At 38.9% G+C, this 19,619-nt stretch overlaps 1 long non-coding RNA gene across 2 annotated transcripts; it reads left to right on the top strand.

Moving 5' to 3' along the window:
• Positions 1-18,076: 18,076 nt before the first annotated feature.
• Positions 18,077-18,802, top strand: LOC129722023 (uncharacterized). 2 transcript variants are annotated; one of them, XR_008727540.1, is made up of 3 exons: positions 18,077-18,297; positions 18,355-18,408; positions 18,472-18,802. It is a non-coding gene; the product is annotated as an uncharacterized LOC129722023 (long non-coding RNA). The 2 variants fall into 2 exon arrangements; XR_008727539.1 differs by having other exon boundaries at positions 18,077-18,302.
• Positions 18,803-19,619: the final 817 nt, after the last annotated feature.

Here is a 19,619-nt window from a genome sequence, read left to right as displayed (position 1 = left end):
GTCGGGTTCGGGTTTGATCGAAAAAAAAAAGTTTCGGGTACGGGTCGGGTAAAGGTTTGAAAAAAAACCAAACCCGACCATCTCAACATGGCCCTCCGTGCTATTCATTTTGCCTTAAAAGTTAAATGTCTCATATAAAAAATACTCTTTGATCAATATTTTAAAATCTAAGCCACTAATCGAAAATCCACTCGGTAGCATTCTGGGGAAGCACAGTAACTTTCGTTTGCGTATAAGATCAACAAAATCATATATTGCGTTCTGTTAGAAAGGTGCGTTAGTATTTTGCAGCAGATACATACAGACAACACACATACACCCGAACAGACATTGCTCAGTTCGTCGAGCTGAGTCGAATGGTATATACGGTTCGGCACTCTGGGCCTTGGTTCTACAGGGTGACAAAAAACTCAAAGAATAAGAAGAAAATCTGATGTATCCTGATGTATCTGATGTAGTGCCCCTGAATGTATCCCCACACGAAATAATCCAGTGGATTCAGATCCGCAGACGACGGAGGCCATTCATTCTTCGAAATGAAATCGGTGAAGTTTCCCTCACACCACGCCTGAACAACCTTTGCGGTGTGGGATGGGGCGCCATCTTGCTGGAAGCAGTAGTAATCGTCTCCAAACAATAGTTCAGCTTGAGGTAGAACATTTTTATTCAAAACCGTGTCCAGGTAGTACGCTGCGTTGATTTTGACCCCTTTATCGATAAAAATAAGAGGCAGTTTACCTCTCTTGCAAATGACTCCCCAAACCACCACTGACGTCTTATTTTGGAACCGGGAAACGTTCAGCTTGTCCGCAGGAGCTTGCTGGAGGCTCACACTCCAAACTCGATCATTTTGGCGATTGACTGTTTGCTCCAAAACGAACAGCTTCTCGTCCGAAAAAATAATCTCGTCATCTGCGCGCCAACCGAGTAACTTCCGCGACCGTTGGTACCTCTTGTCCTTTGTAGCTTTGGTAACCCCATAAACCACCTCTTTTTTGTACGGTGTAAGTTTTAAATCCTTGCGCAGAAGCATGCGGATTGATTCTCGGTTCATTTTAAGGTTCCTGGCCAGCTTCCGTGCAGATTGGGCGGGATTCCCGCGAATCCGGATAATCTTTTTCAGCCTTGGAGTTCTCACAGACCTTGGTCGTCCAGATCGTGCATTGTCCTCGGTGCCTCCGGTCTCTAGGTACAGATTTATGGTCCTGTACACGAATTTCCGGTTGATTCCGACCGGTTTTAGGTGTTTAAATATGTGTCCGGGTTTGTACCCTTTCACATATTCAGCGATAACAGCTGCTCTTAACTCTGCCATGGCTCACAACTCAATGTAAACAAACTGCACAGAAATGAAACTCTGCCACTTTGGGCAGCAAAGTTAACCCTTTCTTTTGACATATAGATGGTACCAGAGAGATGCAACGTGTAGGCTACAGGCGACCCCAAAAAAAGTGTAACCGGACTTTTTTGTCACCGCGTGTATTTTGCGTTTTTCGACCGATTTTATCACCTTTGTTTAGTATAACAAAGGTAAAACACTTTTTTGGAAAAGTGTCGTTGTTTTGCACGTTGAACACGTTGAAAAAAATTGTTGTTTCAAATAGTATCTTATTTTCTTATTTATTCGAACAGATAGATAAACATAATGAGAGTATTAAAACGGGTAAGGAATACATAACAAATTTAATATAGTTCTAAGAGACAGAAATGTATTTGAAAACCTAAATTAATCCACTTAGCGGTGAGACCCAGCCTTTCTCCTTCGAACTTATAATTTTTTAAAATAGATTTACTCCAACACTTAAAAAATACACCTTGATTATTTCTGCTGGAATTGTTATTCATTCTAAACAAAAAATTTTTGGTAGCCAACAGCACAACTATACCGAACATTTAAAATTTAACATATCATCGGCTTCGTGCAACACTGGCACAACTCAAACTGTTAAGTTTCATCACACGAAATCCCATTTCGAAAATCACAAAAATTCCAGAGTTATGAGTAGAAGTGCCTTTGTTGCACAAATCGAAATTTCTCCAAAAAGTTAGTAAAAATAAGGTTTTAACTTGGACAACGTAAGCACGTAATATGTGCATAATAGACCCAAAGGTGTTAAAAAAAAAAATAATAATTATATAATAAAAATAAATTTTCGACGCAAATTTTCAAACGCGTTATTCTCGAAACTATGTTATTTGAGTTGTGCCAGTGTTGCACGAAACCGACGATATGAATATAAATTAACACATTAACATGCAAATAACATTAAATTCTTTCAACTATATGATGCAAATTTGTTTTTGATTGTGGTATAATCGATTTGTACTCATATACTGCCTATAAATATTCAGATTCTTTAAGTCAACGTTAGTCAGTAGATTTCAAATAATGTATAATTAAATGTTGTTCCTTATACATTAATTTGAATGATCTTATCAGTGAAATTGAAATTCTTTAACGCAGTTGATATTACTGATCGTTTCTGAGAGGCATCCAATGAATGGCCAAATACCAACTAATATGGGTTCTTGAAACCTGGATTATACCCAGTGGCCAGAATCCGACCTAAAACTAGGGTGGTTTACTGGTAAAACAAAAACCGGTAAAACCGGTAAAACCGATATTTTTTACAATACCGAAAGACCGGTATTGGAGAGGCGAAAAAACCGGTATTTCCGGTATTTTTCTTAAAATTAAAAAATTAATTGTCACAATATTCATAAATCATTGCAAGGTTAATGCATACTATCCACTTAGGTAAGCGTTACAAATCACATGACGGTGTATATAATAAATATATTTAGACAGAAGCAACATTGAATATTAATTTACTCTAACCTATTTATCAAGTTTTGTTTCCTTCTTGTTTGTTCTGATTGGATTCAGATGATGTAATTGTGTGTATCGATAATATGTCAAAAAACTTCATATCAATAAAGCAAGACAGTTTTTTTAAGTAGAAGAGCTAATCTCTTTACACACTCATACTTACAGAGGTAATTTGTGGATTTTGAACCTACCAGTTCAACCACAAATTCTGAAAATCATAGTTTGGGGCAGTAATGTCCGCGAAAAAACGTAAGTCATTATTCGTTTTGTGCTATTTTAAAGTAAAACTGAAAAAATAATATATTAATATAAATTTGAATTAGGGATTTATTTTTTGTTTGGCGTCTCCGTGTGCATTGCACAGGTTGCACCTAGTTATGAGCATGTTGCTCCTGATACAAAACGTTTACAGGATGAAATAATCAATCAATAAAAAATTTCGTCTTAAAAATTACTGCACCTTATTCTTGAGAAAGTGAAAATTAAAAAGCTGTAACATGGTCAAAGCTTCGTCGCCAAACCGCAGTGAATTTTATGAACAATAATACTAGCTGAGAAAAATGCTTTCTCAGGTTCAACTGAATTTGGAGGAACTGTTTAAAGAGCATCAAACAGAATAATGAAGTATTTACCGACGATTTCTTCGGATTCGTATAATGTAAATTCTTATCTGATCGTCATTTCATTCTGTTCTTCATTCATTTACTTTTCTCAACAGTTTCAATAATTGCTCCTCTAATAAATTCAAATTTATTCATTAATTTAAAACTAAGTTTTGCGACGTGAAAGAATTTTGAAATAAAAATCTGCATGTTTTTTACTAATATGAGTTTCGAAATTATGTTCTTCGTAATCACATCACTGGAATCATTCACTGAAGTTTTCCAAACACTATTAAATTCATCCAGTATTGTATCTGGATCGTATAACACCACAAGAGATCAAAACGAGTGGTCCAAATCTTACAGAAAAAACTGGATCGTAATGAAGCATAGCTACTCATAAATGCAAAAACATAATTGTGCAGCGACACGTCCATAGATGCGACCTGAAACGCTAGGCAAAAAATAAATTTCAAATCCAAATTTATGTATGTATATATATAATTATTTTACAGTTTTATTTTAAAATAGTACAGAGAGAATAACTTGCGTTTTTCCGCGGACATGATTGTCATTATTTCCCCAAACTATGATTTTAAGAATTTTGTAGTTGAACAAGTAGGTTTAAAGACCACGAGTCGCCCCTGGTTTGTATTAGTCAGAAAAAATAAAAATACCGGTTTTTTACCGGTTTTACCGTTTTTTTTTTTAATGAATACCGAAATTCCGGGTTTTCGAAAAGTCGGTAATACCGACCACTCTACCTAAAACCCAATTGTCAATCCAGATGACCACTTCTGGTTGCCTAATAATAATAAAATCCATCATAAAATTGCCGAACTGCCTAATCTGGGTATTTCTATGGCGAAGATGGCGAAAATTTCCGATCAACAGCCTAAAGTGACAAATATCATCCAATACGATTTGGGGAAGCTGTATGATACCCTGAGGCCAGAAATCATCTTCAGACGCCATTTTAAATTTCTAGACAGTAGCTTCCGGTTTCTACCAGTCTAAAAGGGGCAAACATTACCCAATGTGAGTTTTTCAGTACCCGGGATGATGCTCAGAGACCAGGAATAAACTTCATACTTCATTTTGAAATCCGAATTTGTGACACCTGTTTTCTTTTAATAAATCGTGTAATCTTTGAAAGAATGGCAACAATTATGAGCTTTAGACCAGCATTATTTTCGATTTTGTCAACCAATGTTATAATCGAGTTAAATGAGTACCAATAAAGCAACTAAACCTCCAATTTAAAACTAAGATTGTTGAAATCAGTGATGCCATCTTTGGCAAAATGAGTGAATTTGATTAAGTTTTCTGAACACGTTTCTTTTCATAACCTTCGAACTACATGTTCAATCATCATAAAATTCGTTATTTAGGGGTTGTAAAAACATCCCGTTCATTTGGTACCTATTTTGTTCAAATTGGTTGTGTAGTTTCTGAGACAATGGAGTTTCATAACTTTTACATTTTGATACATAACAGACAAAGTTACAGTCCGATTATAATAAAATTCAATAGGGTTTTATCAGGCAACTAGACCTTTCTATTGCAACTTGTTTTGTGAAAATCGGTCCATCCATCTCTGAAAAAATTGGATGAGTTCAAACAGTCTTAGAATCATGTTTCTTGTCATAGCCTGATTTCACATTATTATACATACCGGGCTAAGTTAAAGTCCAATAACAGTGAAATTCAATAGGGTCTTATGGGGCAACAAGACCTTCCATGTGACACTAATTTTGTGAAAATCGGTCCAGCCATATCTGAGAAAAGTGAGTGAGTTTAAACAGTGTTTGAAACACGTTTCTTTGCATAACTTTTGAACTAAATGTCCAATCATCATAAAATTATTTCACAAATGGTTCAAAAAACTAGCCCGTTCTTTTGATACCAAATGTTGTTCAAATCGGTTTTGTAGTTTCTGAGATAATGAAGTTTTGTGATTTTCACATTTTGATACATAACCTAGAAACTAAAAATCCGATTACAATAAAATTCAATTGGGTCTTATGGGGCAACTAGACCTTTCATTTGCAATTAGTTGCATGAAAAACGGTCCAGCCATCTCTGAGAAAATCGAGTGAGATTGGGAGACCGTTACATACACACACACATACACACACACACACACACACACACACACACATACAGAAAATGCTCAGCTCGTCGAACTAAGTCGATTGATATACGAGATTCGACCCTTTGGAGCACTTTTATACCTTTGGTTTTTTCAGTGATTGCTATACCTTTCTAGGAGAAAGGCAAAAATATTTGCTTAACTTAAAGAGAATTAAAAGGAAAAAGAAAACTGAATTCCAATTTCGAAATTTTGGGAAACTCACTGAATAGTATGCGGTTAGAGTATGTCGAGCAGTACCCAATTTCTGAAGATAAAGTAAAATTAAGACATTCAAATACCTTTTTTTTGGAATTCAAATACATTGTTTTTCACCAAGCTGCTTTAAAAATGATCTTAAAACATTAAAAACGGATAGAATAGTCTTAAACCTAGGCTAATGCAGCTTCCAATAACTTGAAAAGATTGTATGATTGCATGATTTTCAGTGATGTGTGGGGTCTGATAGGCCGCAATTCTTCTCTGGTGACGAATTGTACTAAGTTTGCTGTAGGTAGATGATGATTGTGTTTTCATGCCGCATCGGTGGCGATTATTCTTGCGCAGCCAGAGGGAGTTTCGCTTCGAAAGTGAATAAATAATTTTTCAATATAATAAATAGTTAGGGGAGTTCCGTAGTCGCAGGGTTATGGAGTCCGTTTTGACAAGAGGGTGCTCGTGGGTTCGAATTCTGAAAGAAGCAGGCTATTTGGTAGTCGAAGAACTGTAACATGAGTTTTTTTTCAGGTTTTAAACCACATACTCTTCTATTCTACAGTAGGGTAGATGTGCCAGTAATAGTGGGTGTACCAGTAGTGGTGGTATACCAGAATTTAGCGTTATTAAGACATTTTTCGGGATAATTTTATATTATCAGATAATTTGTATTGATTCTGTGAAAATATGTCTACGATTTGGTTAACTATATTGGCTTGAAATCTTATTCAAACACTTCGTATTTATTAATTCATTCGAGAGTTAAAAAACAGCATGATTCTTCCGACATTTGGTCGGCGTGCGACCAGACCGAACCAAGCGCCAAAAACAATATTTCGAGTAAGCGGCGATCAAAGTTTAACCACCCCGTATATTTCCTGCAGGCTGCTGCAGAGAAATTTTGTTATAATACTATTATAAACTGTTCAAATGATTTCGTTTTTTCATGAAACATAGATTATCAAATTTAACATCCACTGGTGATAAAAACTCGATTTTTAAAAAAATGGCGCTCGGTTCGGTCTGGTCGCACGCCGACCATTTGTAACGCAACAGTGAAATTTCGTAGCTTGAAAAATCAATGTAAACAAGATTTCTGTGGCAACAGTCTTTGTAGAACTGTTCTAAACTATTTTTCTTACCATAATCAATCGAAAAAATCACAAGAAGGTTGTATGCAAAGCCACGACCGCAAGGTTGAAGTAGAATACTTTTACAAGAGAGATAACCCGGCTGCTTGCGTGTCAGTCATTTTTTATAGTAAATAAACGTTGACCGTTCATTGGCAGTATTGTAATTTCTTTTTGTCTGATATTTTGAATGAAGTTCATTGAATATTTTTAAATTTTGTGCAAATGAGAAGTTGAAGTGCTGCCGCATTGTAATATGCACATTTAATACGACATCATTAAACGGGAACAGAACAAAGGCTACGGTCATGCAGAACGCGAATGCCGGCGCGATGCGATTCGCCTTAGCGTTGTGAAATGTACAGTTTTTTTTAAGGCGAAGTAGAGCTATACATTTCAACAGATTTCGTCTTGCCGAATCGCATCGCGCCGTTATTTGCGTTCTGCATGATCGTAGCCAAACACTAAGCGACGCAAACACGTAATAATAATCAGAGTATGCATGTAGATGAAGATAATTAACTTTGGATTATAGCGCAAAACGAGAAAATATTAACTCTTCAAATAATCGTTTGTGTTCTTCAAATTTCAGTTGTTCAATTTAATATCCGATGAAATGTATGTTTATTATCTGATGAAGCTCTTATATAGGCCAAATGATGCATTCCCAATTTACTAGGTCCATAACTCTGCCGACCGTGCTTGGGAAAGCGCGGTATAACGACCAATCAGAGGTCGAATTTTGTGTTTTGACAAGGCTTAAGAGTTTTCAATAGTACAATAGTTCGAATGATAAAGTTGCAATTTCATGCATTTGGTAGGAATCTCAGAAGATTTTCTAATCGATTGCTGCAAAAACGAAGGAAATCCATCGAAAACTAACCGATTTATTAGCATTTGAAATTTTTCTCACTTTTTTCAGTCTTAGATTTCCATTTCACATCCCTATGTAGCCGAACTTCCAGAGAGAAGTACAGTCAGGTTTTTTTTACGCGGGGGATACGTACCTCGGAAAAAAAAACCGCGTTAATTCGAAAATCCTCGCAAAAAAACGCGCTAATTAAAAAATCCGCGTAAAAAAAACCGCGTTAATTCAAAAATCCGCGTAAAAAAACACGTTTTTTTAAAAATCCACGTAAAGTAGTCCAGCAAGAAGGGCTTTAGAAAAAAGCCCGAGACACTCTAGAACCAGTGTTTAATACAATATTTAATTGTCCTCTTTGACGGTCATTCCGGATCTTTCGATGGGCGGAGAGAATTTTTCGGACTAAGTCTTTTACTAGATAAACACTTAAATGTTTCTGGTTCCAAACCCACGTTAATTCGGAAATTCGTGAAAATTTTTTTGAATTAGCGCAGTATCGCGTAAAAAAAATCGCGTTAATTCAAAAATCCGCGTTAATTCAAAAATCCGCGTAAAAAAAACCGCGTTAATTCAAACATCCGCGTAAAAAAACTCGTAAAAAAACCGCGTATAAAAAAACCGCGTAAAAAAAAACCTGACTGTATTCTAATTCAAAATTAAATCTTCATTAATTCATTTGTTGTCCTTATAAGTGTCCTTGTTCAATTTATCATAGGATGTAGTGTTTATCTTACATCTCTGTGTTACCTTGATAGTGAGGACTAAGGCGCACGGTCAACACAATGAGATAGGTGTTTTCACATTGAAAACTAGACCCGGCTACACTGGAGGAAGTGTTGGCAAATGCATCTACCGCTAATACCACCGCTATCATACGAAAGCGCGTCGTTTCATGTGGGGAATATCAACAACGAAAAATGACGCGCGTCTTAGCATAGCCCGAACTGTTTCGCCGTGCTGCTCCCATTTACCTTTACATCGGCCTCAGGGAAGTACCGGCTGCATCTGCATCTACCGCTGAGGCTGTCACTATACTGCTATTGGTACCGAAAGCTATTAACTCTTCAAATAAGTGTGTTATTTGTTCTCAAAAGAACAATTGTTCAATTCAAAATCGGATTTACGCAATCGCATCTCTGTTATATTACCGACAATAATATTCTTCTGAACAAAATGATACAACTTTCCCATTAGGCCTCTGCCATAATAGACGCGAAAAGCGACAGGAACCGATTCGCTCGGCTGTAGGTTAATGTACAGCCACCAGTAGAGCTGTACATTAACCTACGGCCTAGCGAATCGGTTCGCGCCGCTTTTCGCGTCTACTATGGCATAGGCATTAGAGAAAGTTGCTGGCTGATGTATTCACTTCATGCAAGCCTGCTGCTGATGCCTACCGCTACCACACTGAAACAGTATTTTAGTGAAGGGAGTGTCGTTGCATCAGCTGACCCTGCTACTATCGATGCTGATATACCCGCTGCAACAGCTACGCTATGCATAGCCATGCCACAGTTGTGGCCGCTATACGCTGGCCCAACTGCTGAGCAACTGCAACGCTATCCGTAGCCATGCCACAGTTGTGGCCGCCATTGGTATTCGCTGTACCTGCATCTGCTGGCCCAGCTGCTATCGATGGTGAGATCCGCTGAAACTGCTACGCTTATCCGCAGCCATGCCACAGTTGTGGCCGCTATCCGCTATCGATGGTACCCACTGCTCGCTCCCGCTGCTGCTAAGGGAGGACTGCTGTCGTCGCTGTTCAGAACTATTATGAGCGGCTTCGACTAAAACAGGCTCTTATATAGGGATGAAAATAGGAATGAACTATTTTTCGTACGTGGTGGAATGATATAACTTGAAAAATATGTGTGACTTCATTCCGGCTCAGAGCGATCATTTGATAAGCTCCACCTCTTTTTTCAGTTTCTAAAGTTTTTCCTCAGTTTCGTAGCACGGATGCACAAAAAGGATTTCTTGTCGAGCCGGACCGATAGCACTCTCATTGAAGCACCAAAATAACATGTTTCGTGTCGTGTTGTGCAGCTTGGTTGAAGAAAATGTTCCCGTCCCCGTGTCGCATGTAAGCAGATTATTGCGTTCAGTAGACAGTAGATAGTGTATCCAGCGAATAAACACCGATGATGGTCTCACACACGCAACGGTTTTAACCCGTATCTTATTGCGGTTTGTTACATCAAGCGATTTCGTTTGCTCGCTGTTGCGTGTTGCATCATGTTGCAACTTGTCAGCTGGGAGACGATGAAATTCTGTTTATGCTGATTTATTGAATCGACTTCATATTAGCTCTGCATAGTCGAACTAACTGCTTTTGTGAATGCGTACTAACAGGGCAGTTAATTATTCAATGTCGGTTATGCTGATCGCAGCCTTTGCGCTGCCCCTACAGTGGGGGGTTTACTAAATAAAGTGAAAATTAGACAACTACAACAGAATTTGATTGCATCCCGCACAGAATGTCTGCTTGTGTTGATGCCAGAAAATTATTAACCTTCAATTATTTTTTTATTTGCCTTGAAAAAAGCATGTTGCGGTTCAAAATCGGTTGCTAATTACAAACTTTGAGCTGCCCTAACATTGGGGGAATTAAGATAAACGGATAACATGCACTGTGGAAGCTATTTCACATTCAGTAAATTAGACGGGTGCGACAAATTTAAATTGCTAGGATGCAACACAGAATGCTTGCTTGCGTTGACAAAAATTATTAACTTTCAATGACTTGTTTATTTGCCTTAAAAAAGGCATTTTGATTTCCGAAATTGGATTTCCTGATGGCAATCATCATGCTGCCCCAACACGGGGGGAATAATGGCAGTCTGACGACACACGCTGAGAAAAACCGCGCTGCTCCTGAGACGTGGTGACCAACCACAGGGATAGCGCTGCTGCTAAGGAAGGACGACTGCTGTTGTCGTTGTCTAGAATTATAATGAGCGGCTCCGGCTGAAACAGGCTCTTATATAGGCCAAATAGCATGTTTTCAATTGCAAGGTATATGATCCTGTCGACCGTGCTTGGGAAGCAAGCATATAACGACCAATCAGAGGTCGAATTTTTCGTTTTGACAAGGCTTGACTATTTTCAATAGTACAATAGTGTGAATAATAAAATTTCAATTATCTTATTTTGGGAAGAATCTTAGAAGATTTTCCAATCTATTGCTGCAATAACGAAGGAAATCCATCGAATACTAACCGATTTATTAGCATTTGAAATTGGACATATTTTCCACTTTTTTCGGTTTTAGATTTTCATTTCACATTCCTATGTAGCCGAACTTCCTGAGAGAAGTATTCTACTTCAAAAATTGTAGCGAGTACATGTACATAGAATTTATAAGAATTATTGTTTGTAAATTTTAGTTACTAAATATTTGCATGCTTCGAATAAAGTTTCACTTTAAATATTTAAGAACGGTTTTCAAAATAAAACGTTTGATTCAATCACCGCAAGCAAGGCCACAGTCAGAATAGTAATTGGCATAATATTTGAAAAATGAGATCCCCGGTGCTCAAGTGCGCTAATTGCCTTTCTCCACCGATGCTGCTGATGCGACGGGATGATTGACCCAGCCGAGAAAGTCTATCGACCTTTGCAGTGGGAGAGAGAATCTTTTCCTCTCTATCCTTTGGGCTGGGACAGTTGGGATAGATGATAACTGATCGCGGGAAGAAGATGATCGTCGCCCAATTTTGACCTTCGTGCTTTCAGCGCGATTAGATATTCGCGAAGCAGGTTCCGGTAACGAAGTTACCGAAGGACGGGACTCTTAGGCTCCTATACTTCACTTTAGTCTGGCTAGTGGAGGAGGTAGGAGTTATTTTTAATTAGTTCCGCGTGTACGAGGAAAAAGTATAGATAAGCTGTTCCCATTCAGCTAGGGTAGCTAGTGCGTGCGATAGTTTATGCACCTGTGCGATTGTGCAACCACTATAGAGCCACCGCCAGGACTGAAGAATCCGCCCGGCGATCCACAGGGCCGGAAGAGGGTCGCTACCTTAATTGTGCGCCCTAACGAGAGAGCATCCAGACGAGAGGGATAATCTAATCCAGCCCGAGTGCAGCACAGCATCCAACGCCAACAGCAGGCGCGCGCAGCGCGCTTGAAGCAGCATCGATAGAGGGAGAGGAACGGATTAACTGATCCACCAGCAGCAGCAGAGCAGAGCCGATAAGCAACGTGGGGGACCCCATGTTGGCCTTAGGAGGCAATTGAGCAACCAACGAAGCGGAAGGTAAAATCCACCGAGAGTGGTAGGCAGCACTGAGTGAGTACGTACCTATAAATAGTCCATGCGCATGTGACCGAAGCTGAGGGCCGAGACCCTAGAGAGTTGATCGATAGATTCGGATCGGAAATGAAAGAAGTTCAAAACGCACAGTAGGAAGAGAAGTTAGAAGCTTAAATGGGAAAGGAAAGGGAAAGATAGACTAAGCCTAGCAAAGAGAAAGATGAATTCGAATGTTTGACGCTAAGATTGGAAAGTGATCAATAAACCCCATGTAACTTGTACCACCGCACTTGTGACTCATTGGTAATCATGTGCGCTATTCCTCTTAGTGTCTCGGGAGAGGTTTTCATGCGGTCCGCGTGACGTTGTCCTTTAGTTGATTTTTTGTAGATTTTGTACTGGGGAGGCTGACCATGAAATCAGCCACGATCTCTCCCGATTCTTACCGGTGGGCAGATGGGTTAAAGTGTAGGGCCTTGCCCGTGATGATAACAACTCTCCCGGTTTGTCTAGCGAGTATTTTAACCGTTGCTTGAAGGCACGGGATTTAATGTGTGCGCAAGGTCATCTGACGTGGTTTTCCTGAAGGAGTACCGCGATAGGTGTTAGAGTCGGCCAACTGTTTCCCCTCCCTAGTATAGGGATAAAAAGGAACCCTCCCCTAAGGGTCCCACGCTGGGCAACCATCGTGGTGGGTGGTCTCTCTTAGGATAGTGGCGCTTAAGCCACCCACTTAGCATCGGGGTGCAGAAAAGCGGGCCAGTTACAAAATCACAAATAATCATCAAAATACTGAATAAATTAAAACTCCACTATAGGAACAATTTTAGTACCCCTGTTCCAGTAATAGTGGTAGTGCTTCAGCCAATATTGAGGTTAGGTTTGTAACTGAGCAGATGTAAACGAACTGTGGTGCGCAAGCTACTCTCGTGTGTAAATTTTATTCTGGTTCACTCAATACAATCCACTTACCGTTATTCTTACATTTTCATATCATAGGAAAGCTTCTATTTTACTATGCACCAGTGGTTGTTACCAGTCATGCTTTTTTCAGAATGCAGCAGCAAAAGAAAAAACGTCACCAGGCATCTCGTTCGTACACCGAAGAAACTATCTGCGAGTGCCTAGAAAGCATCGAAAGCGGTGAAAGAACGATTTACGGTGCTTCTAGGTACTATGGGCTACCTGAATCAACGATCCGTTTTCGTCTGAGTGGAAAATAGAGGAATCATTTTTCACTTTTCAAAACTTTTTTAAACTCAAAGCGAATAATTATCACGGCTTATGCTATCTCTCATCTGGTCTTGAGGTACGATGCTGGCCTAGCGAGCCAGTTGTCGTAGATTCGATTCTCGGCTCATGAGAAGACTGTTAGTGTCAGTAGAATCGTAGCGTTAGCCTGTGTATAAAACAGAAGGTCAAGTTCCAAATCGGAATGTAGCACCAAGGCTTTGCTTGTTTTATGCTAGACGTTTAACCACGGTGAAGAAAGAGGTCTAGGATGCTATCTTAGAGCATCAAAAAAACTAAATCGCGACTACCACCATTACTGGCACATTTTCCACTAATATAGGAACATTGCCTCCATCACTGGTACATGAGATTGGTTCACAATTATTCATTTTTCATACATTTTTTGTTTATAACATATACAAACTGTAACTGTGCATGACAATTTATGATATTTCCAATTATACCAAAGTAACATGTGTTGGATGTTTGCGAAATGAATATTGATATTCTCGTTCTTGAAAAAACACTGGTGCTTAGACCCTCCATTACGGGAACACCTACCCTATTCCTGTTGAATTTACTGCTGGACAAAAGCAAAAAAGATTCTACCATAGAAAGATTATAGCTTTCGAACCATTCCCGTGAATTCTGGTGCCCCTAGCCATTACTAAACGTGTCAACTAATTGCTGACAATTCACATACTAATTGCTCGCCGGGTTCGTCGCTTCAACGTTATGTTTACGAGAAAACTTATTAAAGTCTCAGAAAAAATGTTGGTGGCTCGAGGCAAAATTCACAGGAGTGGCTAAAAATGGAAGATTACAGTTCCATTTTTTCTAGTTCGAGCTTTAGGGCCACACCTGTGTTGACCAGTAGGGTGGGGAATCGTTATATGGAAAAAAACGAAACTTGATAGCAGAAAGCCAGAACCAAGTTTTTTTTTGTTTTATTTGGAGCCCCAAACAATCCTGAATTTATCGGAATTTATCGGAGATTCGTATGGAAAAACCAACTTTTTTGCATTTTCCATTCTAAAGAGCTCAAAATGGCTCAAACCATGGATTTCATGGTAGGTTTTTTGATGCCTAACAACTTGGCCGAAGACACTAAAGAGCTAGGGTGTCTCAAAAAATACTAGAGCTGTTCAAAGTTGAGTATGTCGAAATTTATGTAGTAAATCATATTTTTCTGCCAACACTACCGGCGTCAGTCAGATTTCCATCAGAAGCAACATCTGAAACACGTTGTAGATTCTACCTACGCCCAGAATATTGACCTAAATTTATTTGTTTGGTCCAGCTGAGTGTATAAAGTCGTTACGACAGGTTACTTCTGATGGGAATCCTACTGACGCCGGTACATAGGTAATGTTGGCAGAAAACAAGATTTTCTGCATTTAAATCGACATACTCAACTTTGAACAGCTATAGCTCTTCTTAGTGACATTCTAGCTTTTCAGTGTCTTCAGCAAAGTTGTTAGGCATCTAAAATAATATACTTCAACATAATGTAGTGCCTTATTGGATCACTATTGAGCTCTCTAAAAAGGTAAATGCAAAAAAGTAGGTTTTCCCATATGAATTTTCATACCAATTTGAAATGCAATGCGCCAAGCGGAGACAAAACCAATCGACTTCCGGTAAGTTTAGGGTTGTTTGGGGCCCCAAAAGGAACCAAAAAAACTTGGTTCTGGAAAATCGATCACTTTTCCCCACCCTATTGACCAGTGTTGTACTTCTAACAAATACAAGTCACACTTTTAATAAAACTGTTCTGAGTAACGTGTAATGGTTCTCTTCAGGGAATTGTAATTATGGCGCGATATTGGCTGGAGAAACGAGGTTTCGATAAGACTCCATCCTCTTGGCAAAATAAGTTCCTCCTATAGTAAAACAGACCAGAGGAATTTCCATCTCCAGTGAGGGGCCATCCACATACCACGTGGACAGATTTTTAACGATTTTGACCCCCCCCCCTCCCCCTCCGTGGACGACTGCCCATATAAATTCTAAAAAAATTGTATGAACCGTGGACATTCTTAGCAAACAGAACAATGCGCTAATTGAAGTATAAGAGGTGATAAAAAAATTAAATGCAACTTTAAACTTAGAATGACGAAATTCGTTTTCATATTTATCTTTTCTTTCTAGTTTGAAAATGCTACAAAATTTCCAAATTTGTTAAAAAAAACTGACTTGTAAAAAAGAATTATCAAAAAGAAAGTCGCAAAATTCTCATATTAGAAATTTTGGCCCTTACTACAGAAGACGAGGCGAGCTACCGCAGTCACTGACGAGGTGAGTGAAACTTGGCTGGTGACAGCTGAGTTGCGAGTCACTCGTCCAAAATCCAGCCGACTCGCCATCTGCAGCACCAAAGTTGATCAGACGAGTAACTCGCCATAAATTGATAACGATAAATCTGAAGTATTTGTTCCAAAGGTTGATTTTCTTCCATAATCTCTACAGAAGTGATAATATTAATAAACCTTTAAAATAAATTAAAAAGTATCAAAAGTAAATACAGAATAGCGTATCCAGTTTTTTTAACATTTCTCTTATTGAAAAAATTTATTTTATCCAGATAAAAATCTAGATTGTGCAAACAGTAATTTCGCTTGTGAAAAATTTCATTTTTGATGCTCGTTATCATCTCCACTACATTGCCACTCACTATTCATCTTTAATTTGTTTGTTTTACTCTCTGTTAATTTTGTAATTGGTTTCGCATTTACAGCCAAACCTGGTAAGAAATAATTTTGAATCATCAAACAGCAGAACATAATAAAGTTCCGCACTCCGCTCAGCAGCTAGACTCGAGCCGAATAGCGCCAACTAATGACAGACCGAATTTTGCGGTAATTGCGGATTCGAAGTAGTCTTTTTCCAAGCAGCGGTACTGGCAGACCGGTCGCGCCGGTGGCGGCACGGTGGTGACCCAGTAGAGCTTTTATTAGCTCTCCTAATTCCACTGTTCCGCTGAGGCCCGGAAAGGTGACCGTCGTGATATCTAACCTGTTGTGGTCCAGCAGAGTTTAATCCAGAAAGCCACAATAATAGCAAACGGAAGAGCACTAACTTTGACACTGTTTCCTGGGGCCTCTTCTTGGAAGGAAAACGGTTCTGAAGAAAATGCGGCTGGATAAAAAAGGTTCATAAACTAATTAAGTGAAGAACTCTCGATGGAATAACCTCAGGTGAAAATTTACAGTTCTTACTTTAAAGAGGTCTCGTGAGAACGCGTCAAAAGCTTTCGCAGGAATAATTAGTGTCCCCTAGTTTCACTGAGGCTCAAAGCAAACTGCTTTAATTTCATCTTGATAGATACTTGGATTGAGTGGTGCATAGAAGAAAATTAAAAAAATCATGCAGCTCACCCTGCTTGGTATAAAAAACGGGCAAAGTAAAGAATAAAGTCATATGAATATTCAATTTGCCGTCGGTTCTTCAAATAGACGAATATGTTTACTTTTTGCCGAGAGTGAACGGATAGAAAACGGATGCCGGGACAAAAAGTTTCCCGAGCAAAACTAATTAAGGTTCGTGGAGGAGAGAAGATATGTTTGCTCGGTTGGCAAGGCAAAGTTTCATTTCCATTTAGCCGCGTAGGTTGGCGATTCTGGTAGGTCTAATGAAATTACCAGCAGAAAACATTTATTTGTCCGTTGACGTTATCAGCACTGGTTGCTGGTTGGCCGCATTTTGCACGCAGAAAGTATCCCATCATCGTGACATCAAACGGTACGATGATTCTGGCTGGAACGGGAAAGTGACTTTTCGAAAAGGTAGACAGATTGGATAATTTTTTACTGATGGGTGACTTTTCAACTCCGTGCTCTGTGGGAACAGCACACACTGTTGAAATAAATTAAACTAATTGAGCGAGAAGACGTTTTCCAACAAGATTTGGTCTTTTAATAAAATTAATATAATTGGAATGTAAATGAGTAAAGTTTTACTTGGGTTAGAATCTGTACCTACAGGCATTTTTTATCTACAGTATTCGTTTATTTTTAATGACTCAATATTGAATCATACACAGCTAGTGATTACAAAAAATATCGTCCAATAGTAACCAATAGTAATTACTATACCTTCTAATTGTTAGTATCTTTCACACTATAGTCGATTTTTACGCGGCTTTTGTTTGGTATATGAATTTAACGTTTGGAATGTGTTGAAAAGGAGACGCATTGTCATTCTCCATCTGATCCGTTGAAAAGGGTGCGCACGGCTACTTTAAATTTTGCATAGTAAAATTTTGCAATTAACATCATCACATGCTTTTGACTCAAATTCCTAAAATATCACTGCTGGTGAAGGGTCAATCAATGCAAATAAAAACTTTCGTTGGACTGTCAATAAAAACTTCCGCAGTTTCAAACAACAAGCAACAAATTCTTCCAGAAAAACGAATCAAAATTATATTGCAAACAACATCCAACCACATCAAACTTTCTCTCATATTCCCCCGTTCACAGTGAGTCAAGTTAATAAAGATCTAAAGTTTACAACCGTAAACGGGCTCCAAATCGCAAACGCAAATATCGAGCGACGACGACGGACGGAACGCGGCATGATGCCCTTGCAGCTTCGTAAAACAAACATCTTGCGAACAAGTTCACAAAGCATCATCCCCACAGAATAGTTCCCGTCACAGTCGAAAGTCATCACATCGATTGCAGAATGCAAAACAGACCAGGCAGCAGCCCGGGGCAGGAGAAAGTTTCCCACTTGGCACAACTTTCCGCTCTCGGATGCAGTGGAAATAAATATTCTAGCATGTGAACCTTCGCTTTTAGTAAAAGTGCTCTTGATTCCGGCATTCGATTTGTGCGCGCGTTCGGGTGTTTGTGTACATGGTTGTGATTGTGATGTGGCTTGGTGATGCCGACCGAGAGACGAGCTGGCTGATGGCTGCGTGAAGTTTCGACATTGACTTTGATTGCCGAGTTTGTTGTTTTTATTGACCTTTTGGAAGATTGTGGTTATGAGTAGAATACGTTTATCGGCCGAGCAGAGCTTGGGAAGCACGTAATGTAGTTGAATATGGATCTTTTAGCCACTAAAGTTTACTTTTATAACTTGCAGTAATTTCAGCTGACGGATTGATTGGAAAAGTGATTCTTACATCATTAAACACAAGTAACGCACCAACATTAATGCAATTTTCATCAATTTCGAATTGCTATTTTTACTTTCGAATAGTCTAACGAAGTCGGGTTTTTCATCATCCCGCTGGGGGCGATATTTACTGGAGGAAGCAATTTTTCTGCACTGTTACTCGAAATCGCCACAGGATTTCCTAAGAGGATGTGAAACTTTCGTCCGTCTGTGGATAAAGAAATATAATCTGGAAAAGTTTTCAACTGAGTTGAGAAAGTTGCCTTGCGATGATTGGTGGTGCGGTTGTGTAAGCGTAAACCCGCGGCATAGTGTGAACAAAGGCACCAGGCTGCTTCAGTGAGCGGGCTGGCATAAATGGGGTCGCTTGGTAAGTTATGATTATGTAATCAATAATGCGCGAACAGAAGGAGTTCACATGATTCTTCTTTGGAAAAAAGTGGAGGGTGTTGTATGCACCCGAATGAATTTTTAGATCTTTAGAATGAGCTGAAAAATACATACCGATGGTTTTATTTCGACGCTGTACTGACTGATGAGTTGTGAAAGTAGCATTGAATCGACCCTGATTTCGGTTTGGACTTATAGGGTCATGTTAACGCAAAACAAAATTTCAAAAATTATTAGTTATATTCATTGTTTAATATTTAAATTGAGACATCTAGATACTGTGAATTTATTTAAAGCACGTTTTCTTTTGATATTATTAGAAGCTTTTTTAAGCTAAATTATAAAAATTCTATGTCATGTGAGTCCAAACGGACCTACACAGGAACCCTGAAAGTTTTTGGGGCTTTATGAATTCGAAACGAAAACACTTTGCTATCCTCTCGAGAGTTCTTGATAAAACTGAGTCTAAACCTATTATGGAATCAAGTGAACTGTTTGCAAAAATTCGTTTCTGTTTTCGCCAATAATGTTGCTTCTGATCCAAAAGCTGATATTGATTGAGTGGATGTCCGTGTCGGTTTGGTGGATCTATGTACATTCGAAATTACTCCCGTTCATAATATTAGCCGCAAATAAAAAACCAGAATTAATCCACCTAGCGGTGAGTCCCAGCCTTTCTCATTTCAACTTAGTATTTGTTAAAATAGTTTTACACGAACACTTCAATTTTTGAAACTAACATACACCTTAAAAGTTTTTGCTGGATTTATTTTCCACTCCAAATAACGAATTTCTGGTAGTCAACAGTACACCTATACCGAAAATACAAAGCCTAACATTCA

This window comes from Wyeomyia smithii, chromosome 2 (genome assembly GCF_029784165.1).
Source record: "Wyeomyia smithii strain HCP4-BCI-WySm-NY-G18 chromosome 2, ASM2978416v1, whole genome shotgun sequence".
NCBI lineage: Eukaryota > Metazoa > Arthropoda > Insecta > Diptera > Culicidae > Wyeomyia > Wyeomyia smithii.
Note: the sequence above shows the minus strand (reverse complement) of the source record. Positions and strands in the feature narration are given on the sequence as shown.